This window comes from Aegilops tauschii, chromosome 3 (assembly GCF_002575655.3).
Source record: "Aegilops tauschii subsp. strangulata cultivar AL8/78 chromosome 3, Aet v6.0, whole genome shotgun sequence".
Lineage (NCBI taxonomy): Eukaryota > Viridiplantae > Streptophyta > Magnoliopsida > Poales > Poaceae > Aegilops > Aegilops tauschii.
In genome coordinates this window covers 342,931,731-342,941,124 of record NC_053037.3, presented here as the reverse complement: position 1 = coordinate 342,941,124, position 9,394 = coordinate 342,931,731, and the positions used below count along the sequence as shown (strand labels likewise).

The 9,394-nt window shown below is 46.2% G+C and overlaps 1 long non-coding RNA gene across 1 annotated transcript; it reads right to left on the bottom strand.

The window, feature by feature from the left end:
* Positions 1 to 6,879: 6,879 nt before the first annotated feature.
* On the bottom strand, positions 6,880 to 8,519 carry LOC120976729 (uncharacterized). The gene is made up of 3 exons (XR_005772983.3): positions 7,965 to 8,519; positions 7,660 to 7,840; positions 6,880 to 7,300 (listed from the first exon to the last, which is right to left on the bottom strand). It is a non-coding gene; the product is annotated as an uncharacterized lncRNA (long non-coding RNA).
* Between the last annotated feature and the right edge of the window lie 875 nt (positions 8,520 to 9,394).

Sequence of the window (9,394 nt, the reverse complement as noted above, 5' to 3'; positions counted from 1 at the left end):
CATTCAGGTCCGTATCTACTTTACAAATATCTATGTCTCCATTTTGAACACTTTCACGAATGGAGTTGTAGCGACGCTTGATATGCCTGGTCTTCCTGTGAAACCTGGGCTCCTTCGCATGTGCAATAGCTCCAGTGTTGTCACAGAAGAGAGTCATCGGGCCCGACGCATTGGGAATCACCCCTAGGTCGGTAATGAACTCCTTCATCCAGACTGCTTCCTGTGCTGCCTCCGAGGCTGCCATGTACTCCGCTTCACATGTAGATCCCGCCACGACACTTTGCTTGCAACTGCACCAGCTTACTGCTCCTCCATTCAAAATATACACGTATCCGGTTTGTGACTTCGAGTCATCCAGATCTGTGTCGAAGCTAGCGTCGACGTAACCCTTTACGACGAGCTCTTCGTCACCTCCATAAACGAGAAACATATCCTTAGTCCTGTTCAGGTACTTCGGGATATTCTTGACCGCTGTCCAGTGTTCCATGCTGGGATTACTTTGGTACCTTCCTACCAAACTTACGGCAAGGTTTACATCAGGTCTGGTACACAGCATGGCATACATAATAGACCCGATGGCCGAGGCATAGGGGATGACACTCATCTTTTCTATATCTTCTGCCGTGGTCGGGCATTGAGCCGTGCTCAATTGCACACCTTGCAATACAGGCAAGAACCCCTTCTTGGACTGATCCATATTGAACTTCTTCAATATCTTGTCAAGGTATGTACTTTGCGAAAGACCAATGAGGCGTCTCGATCTATCTCTATAGATCTTGATGCCTAATATATAAGCAGCTTCTCCAAGGTCCTTCATTGAAAAACACTTAATCAAATAGGCCTTTATACTTTCCAAGAATTCTATATCATTTCCCATCAATAATATGTCATCCACATATAATAAGAGAAATGCTACAGAGCTCCCACTCACTTTCTTGTAAACACAGGCTTCTCCATAAGTCTGTGTAAACCCAAACGCTTTGATCATCTCATCGAAGCGAATGTTCCAACTCCGAGATGCTTGCACCAGCCCATATATTGAGCGCTGGAGATTGCATACTTTGGTAGCATTCTTAGGATCGACAAAACCTTCCGGCTGCATCATATACAACTCTTCCTTGAGGAAGCCGTTAAGGAATGCCGTTTTGACGTCCATCTGCCATATCTCATAATCATAGTATGCGGCAATTGCTAACATGATTCGGACGGACTTCAGCTTCGCTACGGGTGAGAAAGTCTCATCGTAGTCAACCCCTTGAACTTGTCGATAACCCTTAGCGACAAGTCGAGCTTTGTAGATGGTCACATTACCATCTGCGTCCGTCTTCTTCTTAAAGATCCATTTGTTTTCTATGGCTCGCCGCTCATCGGGCAAGTCAGTCAAAGTCCATACTTTGTTTTCATACATGGATTCTATCTCGGATTTCATGGCTTCAAGCCATTTGTCGGAATCCGGGCCCGCCATCGCTTCTTCATAGTTCGAAGGTTCACCATTGTCTAACAACATGATTTCCAGGACAGGGTTGCCGTACCACTATGGTGCGGAACGTGTCCTTGTGGACCTACGAAGTTCAGTAACTTGATCTAAAGCTTCATGATCATCATCATTAACTTCCTCCCCAGTCGGTGTAGGCACCACAGGAACATTTTCCCGCGCTGCGCTACTTTCCGGTTCGGAAGGGGTGACTATCACCTCATCAAGTTCCACTTTCCTCCCACTCAATTCTTTCGAGAGAAACTCCTTCTCCAGAAAGGACCCGTTCTTAGAACCGAAGATCTTGCCTTCGGATCTGAGCTAGAAGGTATACCCAATAGTTTCCTTAGGGTATCCTATGAAGACGCATTTCTCCGACTTGGGTTCGAGCTTTTCAGGTTGAAGTTTCTTGACATCAGCATCGCATCCCCAAACTTTTAGAAACGACAGCTTAGGTTTCTTCCCAAACCATAATTCATACGGTGTCGTCTCAACGGATTTCGACGGAGCCCTATTTAAAGTGAATGCGGCAGTCTCTAAAGCATAGCCCCAAAATGAGAGCGGTAAATCGGTAAGAGACATCATAGATCGCACCATATCCAATAGAGTGCGATTACGACGTTCGGACACACCATTTCTCTGAGGTGTTCCAGGCAGCGTGAGTTGTGAAACTATTCCACATTTCCATAAGTGTGTACCAAATTCGTGACTTAAATATTCTCCACCACGATCTGATCGTAAGAATTTTATTTTCCTGTCACGTTGGTTCTCAACTTCACTCTGAAATTCCTTGAACTTTTCAAAGGTTTCAGACTTGTGTTTCATTAGGTAGACATACCCATATCTACTTAAATCATCAGTGAGAGTGAGAACATAACGATATCCTCCGCGAGCCTCAACACTCATTGGACCACACACATCGGTATGTATGATTTCCAATAAGTTGGTTGCTCGCTCCATTGTTCCGGAGAACGGAGTCTTGGTCATCTTACCCATGAGGCATGGTTCGCACGTGTCAAATGATTCGTAATCAAGAGACTCCAAAAGTCCATCTGCATGGAGCTTCTTCATGCGCTTGACACCAATGTGACCAAGGCGGCAGTGCCACAAGTATGTGGGACTATCGTTATCAACTTTACATCTTTTGGTATTCACACTATGAACATGTGTAACATCACGTTCGAGATTCATCAAAAATAAACCATTGACCAGCGGGGCATGACCATAAAACATATCTCTCAAATAAATAGAACAACCATTATTCTCGGATTTAAATGAGTATCCATCTCGAATTAAACGAGATCCAGATACAATGTTCATGCTCAAAGCTGGCACTAAATAACAATTATTGAGGTTTAAAACTAATCCCGTGGGTAGATGCAGAGGTAGCGTGCCGACGGCGATCACATCGACCTTGGAACCATTCCCGACGCGCATCGTCACCTCGTCCTTCGCCAGTCTCCGTTTATTCCGTAGTTCCTGTTTTGAGTTACAAATATGAGCAACCGCACCGGTATCAAATACCCAGGAGCTACTACGAGTACTGGTAAGGTACACATAAATTACATGTATATCACATATACCTTTGGTGTTGCCGGCCTTCTTCTTGTCCGCTAAGTATTTGGGGCAGTTCCGCTTCCAGTGACCACTTCCCTTGCAATAAAAGCACTCAGTCTCGGGCTTGGGTCCATTCCTTGGCTTCTTCCCGGCAACTGGCTTACCGGGCGCGGCAACTCCCTTGCCGTCCTTCTTGAAGTTCTTCTTACCCTTGCCCTTCTTGAACTTAGTGGTTTTATTCACCATCAACACTTGATGTTCTTTTCTGATCTCCCCTTCCGCTGATTTCAGCATTGAATACACCTCAGGAATGGTCTTTTCCATCCCCTGCATATTGTAGTTCATCACAAAGCTCTTGTAGCTTGGTGGAAGCGACTGGAGGATTCTGTCAATGACTGCGTCATCCGAGAGATTAACTCCCAGCTGGGATAAGCGGTTGTGTAACCCAGACATTCTGAGTATGTGCTCACTAACAGAACTATTCTCCTCCATTTTATAGCTGAAGAACTTGTCGGAGACATCATATCTCTCGACCCGGGCATGAGCTTGAAAAACCAGTTTCAGCTCCTCGAACATCTCATATGCTCCATGTTTCTCAAAACGCTTTTGGAGACCCGGTTCTAAGCTGTAAAGCATGCCGCACTGAACGAGGGAGTAATCATCAGCACGCTGCTGCCAAGCGTTCATAACGTCTTGGTTCTCTGGGATTGGTGCATCACCTAGCGGTGCTTCTAAGACATAATCTTTCTTGGCTACTATGAGGATGATCCTTAGGTTCCGGACCCAGTCCGTATAGTTGCTGCCATCATCTTTCAGCTTGGTTTTCTCTAGGAACGCGTTGAAATTGAGGACAATGTTGGCCATTTGATCTACAAGACATAGTGTAAAGATTTTAGACTAAGTTCATGATAATTAAGTTCATTTAATCAAATTACTCAATGAACCCCAACTCAGATAGACATCCCTCTAGTCATCTAAGTGAAACATGATCCGAGTTAACTAGGCCGTGTCCGATCATCACGTGAGACGGACTAGTCAAGATCGGTGAACATCTCCATGTTGATCGTATCTTCTATACGACTCATGCTCGACCTTTCGGTCCTCCGTGTTCCGAGGCCATGTCTGTACATGCTAGGCTCGTCAAGTCAACCTAAGTGTATTGCGTGTGTTCCGAGGCCATGTCTGTACATGCTAGGCTCGTTAACACCCGTTGTATTCGAACGTTAGAATCTATCACACCCGATCATCACGTGGTGCTTCGAAACAACGAACCTTCGCAACGGTGCACAGTTAGGGTGAACACTTTATTGAAATTATTATAAGGGATCATCTTACTTACTACCGTCGTTCTAAGCAAATAAGATGCAAAAACATGATAAACATCACATGCAATCAAATAGTGACATGATATGGCCAATATCATCATGCTCCTTTGATCTCCATCTTCGGGGCACCATGATCATCTTCGTCACCGGCATGACACCATGATCTCCATCATCATGATCTCCATCATTGTGTCTTCATGAAGTCGTCACGCCAACGATTACTTCTACTTCTATGGCTAACGCGTTTAGCAACAAAGTAAAGTAACTTACATGGCGTTATTCAATGACACGCAGGTCATGCAAAATAATAAAGACAACTCCTATGGCTCCTGCCGGTTGTCATACTCATCGACATGCAAGTCGTGATTCCTATTACAAGAATATGATCAATCTCATACATCACATATATCATTCATCACATCTTCTGGCCATATCACATCACATAACATATGCTGCAAAAACAAGTTAGACGTCCTCTAATTGTTGTTGCAAGTTTTTACGTGGTTTGTAGGTTTCTAGCAAGAACGTTTTCTTACCTACGTATGACCACAACGTGATTTGCCAATTTCTATTTACCCTTCATAAGGACCCTTTTCATCGAATCCGTTCCGACTAAAGTAGGAGAGACAGACACCCGCTAGCCACCTTATGCATCTAGTGCATGTCAGTCGGTGGAACCTGTCTCACGTAAGCGTACGTGTAAGGTCGGTCCGGGCCGCTTCATCCTACAATGCCGCCGAAACAAGAAACGACTAGTAGCGGCAAGAAGAATTGGCAACGTCAACGCCCACAACTTCTTTGTGTTCTACTCGTGCATAGTAACTACGCATAGGCCTGGCTCATGATGCCACTGTTGGGAATCGTAGCATAATTTTAAAATTTTCCTATGCTCACCAAGATGCATCTATGGAGTATACTAGCAACGAGGGGAAAGGAGTGCATATACATACCCTTGTAGATCGCGAGCGGAAGCGTTCCAATGAACGTGGATGACGGAGTCGTACTCGCCGTGATTCAAATCACCGATGACCGAGTGCCGAACGGACGGCACCTCCGCGTTCAACACACGTACGGTGCAGCGACGTCTCCTCCTTCTTGATCCAGCAAGGGGGAAGGAGAGGTTGATGGAGATCCAGCAGCACGACGGCGTGGTGGTGGATGTAGCGGGATGCCGGCAGGGCTTCGCCGAGCATATACGAGAGAGAGAGAGGTGTTGCAGGGGGAGAGGGAGGCGCCCAAGGCTGTCTTGTTCTTGCCCTCCCTCCCCCCTTTATATAGGCCCCCTGGGGGGGCGCCGGCCCTGGAGATGGGATCTCAAGGGGGGGCGGCGGCCAAAGGGGGGAAGGGGGTGCCTTGCCCCCCAAGGCAAGTGGGAAGCCCCCCCACCCTAGGGTTCCCAACCCTAGGCGCATGGGGGGAGGCCCATGGGGGGCGCCCAGCCCACTAGGGGCTTGTTCCCTTCCCACTTCAGCCCATGGGGCCCTCCGGGATAGGTGGCCCCACCCGGTGGACCCCCGGGACCCTTCCGGTGGTCCCGGTACAATACCGGTAACCCCCGAAACTTTCCCGGTGGCCGAAACTTGACTTCCTATATATAATTCTTTACCTCCGGACCATTCCGGAACTCCTCGTGACGTCCGGGATCTCATCCGGGACTCCGAACAACTTTCGGGTTTCCGCATACACATATCTCTACAACCCTAGCGTCACCGAACCTTAAGTGTGTAGACCCTACGGGTTCGGGAGACATGCAGACAGACCGAGATGCCTCTCTGGTCAATAACCAACAGCGGGATCTGGATACCCCTGTTGGCTCCCACATGTTCCACGATGATCTCATCGGATGAACCACGATGTCGAGGATTCAATCAATCCCGTATACAATTCCCTTTGTCCATCGGTATGTTACTTGCCCGAGATTCGATCGTCAGTATCCCAATACCTTGTTCAATCTCGTTACCGGCAAGTCTCTTTACTCGTACCACAATGCATGATCCCGTGACTTACGCCTTAGTCACATTGAGCTCATTATGATGATGCATTACCGAGTGGGCCCAGAGATACCTCTCCGTCACACGGAGTGACAAATCCCAGTCTCGATCCGTGCCAACCCAACAGACACTTTCGGAGATACCCGTAGTGCACCTTTATAGTCACCCAGTTACGTTGTGACGTTTGGCACACCCAAAGCACTCCTACGGTATCCGGGAGTTGCACGATCTCATGGTCTAAGGAAAAGATACTTGACATTGGAAAAGCTCTAGCAAACGAAACTACACGATCTTTTATGCTATGCTTAGGATTGGGTCTTGTCCATCACATCATTCTCCCAATGATGTGATCCCATTATCAATGACATCCAATGCCCATAGTCAGGAAACCATGACTATCAGTTGATCAACGAGCTAGTCAACTAGAGGCTTACTAGGGACACGTTGTAGTCTATGTATTCACACATGTATTACGATTTCCGGACAATACAATTATAGCATGAACAATAGACAATTACCATGAACAAAGAAATATAATAATAACCATTTATTATTGCCTCTAGGGCATATTTCCAACAGTGACGGCTGGTGTATAACTGTAGTACAACTTGGCGTACATCTGTAGTAGAATTTTCATGGTCGCTGACATACAACTGTAGTAGAACGTAGCGTATAGCCATAGTAGAACTTCACCACCACCGGCGTTTAGTTGTAGTAGAACATATAGGTGTAGTAGAACGTCTTGTGGTGATAACAGGTGCAGGTGGCGTGACTTGCTACTGCAGAAGCAGTCAGCAGAAGGAGGGCCGACTCGGCAACGGAAGGCTTGCGTATGCAGATTTAGATTTGCTTGCGCTGGATACTGAACGAAAGGATTCTGCCTGTGACCGTGGTGGTCCAGCGACGCGAGGTGAGTGGCATGGCGAAGGGAGTCAGAGGAGCCAATCAAACACCTGCCAGTTCATATCAATAATTTTTTGTTAGTTCAAAATTAAGAGTAGATAAGTAGTAAGACTAGCATATTTCCCCTTTTTGTTTGTTTGTAGAAGATGTGCATTGGTATTGCTGTTTGAAAACGAACTCTGCTGATGTTTGAAGACTAACACATCTAGTTGAGTATTCTACAAACCTGTCCATCCGCTTCAATAATTCATAGCATTGACCATACAAATTCAGAGTTCATTCAGTAGTAGGAACGACATGACACCATCAACTGTCGACTAAATCTAACAGCCTACCATCAAATTATAAACAAGTGGGGTCGGGATGTAAAACATTGTTGATCTAGAATTATTTTTTCACATGCTAGTACCTTTTGCCTGCAGCTGCTTGTTGCTACTTGCTTGTCCGCCAAAACCAACACCCACGTGCCAAGAAATGTTGCTGCCGCCGGCCAAATTGTCAGCTGCACAGGTATGTTTGCTTGACAGTGCACCGGTTTCACTCGACAGATTGTCACTGGTTTTCCTTTAAGATGACGCGGTCTACATCAACTGGCCATTTGAGGAGAGGATTCACATATGTAGTGAAGAAACAGAAAATGGCACCCATCATGGATGGTGCCCTGGCGAGAATAGCATGGTTGCAGCGGGATCCGAGGGACATTGCGCCACTTACCTGGGCTTTGTCATTGAATGGCCTAGGCACCACGGTGGAAGAGCCCCACCGGGATGAGGCGGTGCGGTGGCTGTGGAGCCTCGCCGGGGGAAGTCAGGAAGAGCCGGAGGGCGGGAGACACAGCCGTGGGTTTCTGGCGCGCGGCGCCTCGGGGAGGCCTACATCGCGTGGGGGAGGAGACTTGGCAGAGGAACCGGAGGCACTCGCTCGATCTCGTCAACGGGGAAGAACGCGGGCACGCCCACGAGCACAGGCACCGGCGACGCGTGGAGGTGCGTGGATCCCGGTGGCGGCGGTGGTGGGAAGGTGGCGGTGCGGGGAGGTGGGTCGCGATGGCGGTTGTGCGTAGGCGGCGGTGCAGGGAAGTGGCAGGGCGGCGCACGGGGCTGCTAGGTCGGCGCCCAAGCTTGGGCGCGGCGGCGAGGATCTAGGAGGCCGCGCCACCGGAGGTCTGGGGAGGTCGCGCCGTCGGAGGATCTGGGGAAGTCGCGCCGCCGGCAGAGGGGGTGGTTGGGGTCGGGGGTGGGGTGGGCTTTTTTATTTTTTTTATTTGCTGGTTCGGAAGTTCGGGAGCATCTCGATCGCGGCCTTATAAGGGTGTTGTGCTCAGAATAACTATTCTAATACCATGATTAGAATAGTGTTGTCGTGATGCTATTCATCACACAGGGTGCAGAATAGGTTATTCTTCATCCGAGGTAATCTTACGACCACTTTCATAATTAAATTACATTTGGAATTCAAATAGTTACATTTCTATTGACTCACTACGTAAAATTTGGTATAAGAAAATAAAAATATAGGTAATAAGACAAGATAATTTGGAGTTTATGTATATTTTGCACAATCTTTTTACGTTTGTAATTTTACATAACATAAAATATTTGTAACAGCGATTATATATTTCTTACGGTCTATTTTTACGTCAGAAATAAGACAAAACTTACGGAACGTAAAATTACAGTGCATTGGTGGTAAAATAGAGGGGGGTGAAGATAACTATTCCTCACCCAGGGTGACGAATAGTCAATCCCTATATATATATATATATATATATATATATATATATATATATATATATATATATATATATATATATATATATATATATATAGAAAATCCATCCTACCACCCGGTGGTAGTTACCTCATATGTCTCATATACTACCATGTATATACTACTTTATCATTTTAAATATATTCGTATACTATATCTAAGATATTTTAAAGCAAGTTATATGAAAAAATTGCATGTGAGCCCATAGTTTTTGTTATATTTGTGAAATACGTACATATTTCTACGTAAAAAAGAGCGTACTCAAAACATGGTATATACTACGTAAAAATTAGTATATATACTACCTAATCATTGTTATATACTACATACTACACGTATGTACTCTCGATTTCGACGGATACTACATATAACTA